We start from the raw sequence: 4541 nt of genomic DNA, 5'->3' as shown, positions 1-4541 counted from the left end.
GCGCGCAACGGCAGCGGCCGCAAGCATCATGCGGGCCGGTGGACGCGTGGCCGCGGTGCTACGCTACCAGGGCGCGCGGGCGCGAGACCAGGGGGGCGGCCGGCGGCTGGACGGCAGCAGGCGGGCCGGGCGCAGCCAACGCGGGTGTGGCGTGCAGCCGGCGAGCAGCGGGTGCGGCGACAGTAGCAGGCGACAGAAAGGGGCGGCAAGGGCGAGCAGCGGAGGAGCCGCAATGGCGAACAGCAGCAGAACAGGGGAGGGGCTGCGGGCACACGCGCAGGTCACGGCCAGGGTGAAGGCGGACGCGGGAAGGAGCGGACAGAGGCGCACGGGAGGTAGCGACCGCGAGCTCGGGTGCGTCAATGGTGGCGTCCTACGGCGACGGGAAGAAAGAAAAGGGAGAAGGGGTAATGGACGGTGGCTCACATCGGTGTCGGGGAGAAGCACGGGGAAGCCAGGGAGGTCGCGGTGCGGCAGATCGACGACGACGTCGCGGTGGCCGGGGCGGAGAAGAACGAAGATGGCGAGGTGTACGGGGAATCTCCACTGATCTGCTGCAGGGGGGAGACGAGGTCGACGAAGGCGGCCCTCCTAGCGCGGTCCTGGCCGTCGGGGAGGTCGTTGGCCACGGTGACGATGGCGGCGCAGCCGTGGCAGTGCTTGGGCGAGCTCGCGGCAACAGATCTAGGAGGAGGCGGGGAGAACGGCGAGAGGGAGTGGACGCGGGCGAACCCTAGGACGCCAAGCACGGCCTTATCCTCGCCGAGGAGGCACGGATGGCCGGCGCGTGGCGATCCTTGCCATGGACGGGCGCTCTGCGTCCACGGCGCTTGGGTGAACAAGAAGTTGAAGACGGTTATAGTGGTGGGTTGGGCCGGTTCCTGTAGCGAGGAGGCCAAAGTGAACAGTAGATTAGTTATTATGGACGCAAAAAAAAAGTAGATTAGTTATTATGTTTTTCACTTCTTTTTGTTTATTGTTTTTCTTATTTATCTACTGTTTTGTATTTAGTTTAGGTACTAAATGATTTTAGTTAAAGTTTAAACTCCTCACATTATTACCTCCTGATATTCTGGGTGTTGTCCAAAAAGTTTGGGGTTATTTGGAAATGTTTGAAATTAACTTCATATTTTAATGGGCATAATAAGGGATGCTTGTTCACTTTAATTATTTCTAGGGGAAATTTAAAAATCCATTTGATGTTAGATCCTACATGGTAATTACTTAGTGAATATTTGCAACCCATCGAACATTTTTCCTTATCAGATTGAAGAAATAAAATTCAACTTGTTTTTGGAATTTGAATTTGAATCGGGATTGAATCATCGGGAGATTAATAATAGTGATCGTTGTGATGTGGCATCATTAGCAGAGAATTACTGTAGCTTAAATATCTGGTCGTCGCATATCATTAGCTAGGTAGTATGGATCAGGATGGAAGACAGTATGAAGCCAAACAGCAAACAATCTTCACACAGTGAAGACAATCAGATCATGCAAACAGGCAATGACTTCACAAAGACAAACTGTAATGTAAAGGGATGTGGAGGATAGAACCAGTTGCTTGGTGAAGACAAGGATTTGGTAGACCAGTTTCAGTTGATGTGACAACTGTATGTCTGGTTAGGGAGGCTGAGATTTAACTCAGAAGACCGCGTCTTCACCTTATTCCCCTTGAGCTAAGGACACCAAGTCCTCGCCCGATCACACTGGTAAGTCTTCAAGGTAGACTTTCAAACCTTCAAAGACTTCGTTCACTAGCAATCCACAATGGCTCTTGGATGCTCAGAACGTGATGCCTAACCGGCTGGAGGATTCACAGTCCTCAAGTGTAACAAGTCTTTAGGTCACGCGGACAGAAAGACTTTAGTGATGCCTAACACTCTTTGGCTCTGGGTATTTTGGGCTTTGTCCTCGCAAGGATCGATCTCTTCTCAAATGCTTCGGAGGTGGGTTGCTTTGAAATGACAAAAGCCGTGCACTAACTCTCAGCAGCCACCAATTTATGGTGTAGGGGGTGGGCTATTTATAGCCAGGAGGCAACCCGACCTGATTTGTCCAAAATGACCCTAGGTCACTAAGGAACCGACACATGTACAACGGTCGGATTTCAAACACACGCGACAACTTGACTTGGGCTACAAGTAAAGCTGACTCATCCATCTCTGGATAAGATTTGCTCTCATTGTCTTCGCTCGAAGACATAGGATTTGGTTGAGCATCACTTCAGTCACTCTGACTTTGTTCACTGGGACCCCACTTAACAGTATGGTGGTTCCTATGACTCAACAAAGAAGAAAAGGAAACTACGAAACAACTATTTCTTCGCACTCCATAGACTTCACATGAATGTCTTCTCATGTCATAATCTTCATCGTGAATGTCTTCACGAATCACCATTGTCTTCAATGTCTTCACACATTTTTAGGGGTCATCTCTGGTAGGTAAACTGAATCAATAAGGGACTACTACCTGTGTTATCCTGCAATTCTCACAAACACATTAGTCCCTCAACCAAGTTTGTCGTCAATACTCCAAAACCAACTAGGGGTGGCACTAGATGCACTTACACATCAAGATCCCATGTGGAGGTCTTTTCCGGTACTCTGACGAAGGGGGATTCGATCATGGAGGGCTTCTACATCAACCTTGTTGCCCTTCGAATGATGTGTGAGTAGTTTACCTCAGACCTATGGGTCCGCTGCTAGTAGCTAGACGGCTTCTTGTCTCTCTTTGATCTTCCATACAATGTGCTCCTCGATCTTCTTGGATATCTATTCGATGTAATCTTTTCTTTTGCGGTGTGTTTATTGGGATTCGATGAATTATGGGTTTATGATCAGATCATATATGAATATTAATTGAGTCTTCTTTGAATTCTTTTATGTATTATAGTTATAGCTTTGTATTTCTCTCTGATCTATCCATTTGATTTGGCCAACTAGATTGATTTATCTTACAATGGGAGAGGTGCTTTGTGATGGGTTCAATCTTGCGGTGCTCAATCCCAGTGACAGAAAGGGTCATGACACATATTTGTATTGTTGCCATTAAGGATAAAAATATGGAGTTTATTCATATTGATTGGGTTTACTTTGTCTACACCATGTCATTTTGCATAAAGCGTTACTCTCTTTGTTATGAGTTTATACCATAGATGCATGTTGGATATCGGTCGATGGGTGGAGTAATACTACTCGTGGTTCTGGAACTTCTGGCAGCTGGAATTGTGTTTCACCGGCTGCCCTAGGGTTTTCGGAATATTTGGGTATTTATAGGGTGAAGAGGCGGTGCGGGAGGTCACCGAGGTGGGCGCAACCCACCTGGGCGCGCTTGGGCCCCCAGGCGCACCATGGTGGGTTGTGCTCCCCACGGAGCCCCCCTCTGGTACTTATTTGGCCCATCTTGTGTCTTCTGGTCTAGAAAAATTCTCCAAAAAGATTCGTTGCATTTAGACTCCGTTTGGTATTGATTTTCTGCGAAGTAAAAAACAAGCAAAAAACAACAACCGACACTTGAAAGTGCTAGTTATCGACTAGAGGGGGGTGAATAGGCGGTTTTTATGAAGGTCTTCAAGAGATGCGAGATTTTCTAAGAAAGACAACCAAACAACACCTATGTGATATGCATTGGAAGATAAACTACACTAAACAGATCATAGTCAAGTAACAGTACAATGAAAGCACAAAGACTAATGAAACCTAGGTAGAGCATATCGAAAAGGAATACAATATGAAGCCAAACATGTGAAAGTCTTCACACAGTGAAGTTAAACAGATCAGGCAAGCAAGCACTGACTTCACGAAGACAAACTAAAATGTAAAGGAGGTAGGGTATAGAACCAGTTGCTCGGTGAAGACAAGGATTTGGTAGACCAGTTCCACTTGTTGTGACAACTGTATGTCTAGTTAGGGAGGCTAAGATTGAACTCAGAAGACCACGTCTTCACCTTATTCCCCTTGATCTAAAGACACTTAGTCCTCGCCCAATCACTCAGGTAAGTCCTCAAGGTAGACTTCCAAACCTTCACAGACTCCATTCACCGGCGATCCACAATGACTCTTGCATCCTCAGAACATGATGCCTAACCGGCTGGAGGATGCACAGTCCTCAAGTGTAATAAGTCTTCAGATCACGCGGACAGAAAGACTTCAGTGATGCCTAACACTCTTTGGCTCTGGGTGTTTTGGGCTTTGTCCTTGCAAGGTTTCTCTCTCAAAGGCTTCGGAGGTGGGTTGCTCTCAAACGACAAAAGCCGTGCACTAACTCTGAGCAGCCACCAATTTATGGTGTAGGGGGTGGGCTATTTCTAGCCAGGAGGCAACTGACATGATATGTCCGAAATGACCCTGAGTCACTAAGGAACCGACACGAGTCCAACGGTCGGATTTCAAACACACGCGGCAACTTGGCTTGGGCTACAAGCAAAGCTGACTCATCCAACTCTTGATAAGATTTGCTCTCATTGTCTTCATTCGAAGACATATGATTTTGGTTGAGCATCACGCCAGTCTTCTGACTTTGTTCACCTCAATGACGAC

Source organism: Triticum dicoccoides, chromosome 6B (genome assembly GCF_002162155.2).
Source record: "Triticum dicoccoides isolate Atlit2015 ecotype Zavitan chromosome 6B, WEW_v2.0, whole genome shotgun sequence".
NCBI lineage: Eukaryota > Viridiplantae > Streptophyta > Magnoliopsida > Poales > Poaceae > Triticum > Triticum dicoccoides.
The sequence above is the reverse complement of the archived record's forward strand: the minus strand, read 5'-3'. Positions refer to the sequence as shown.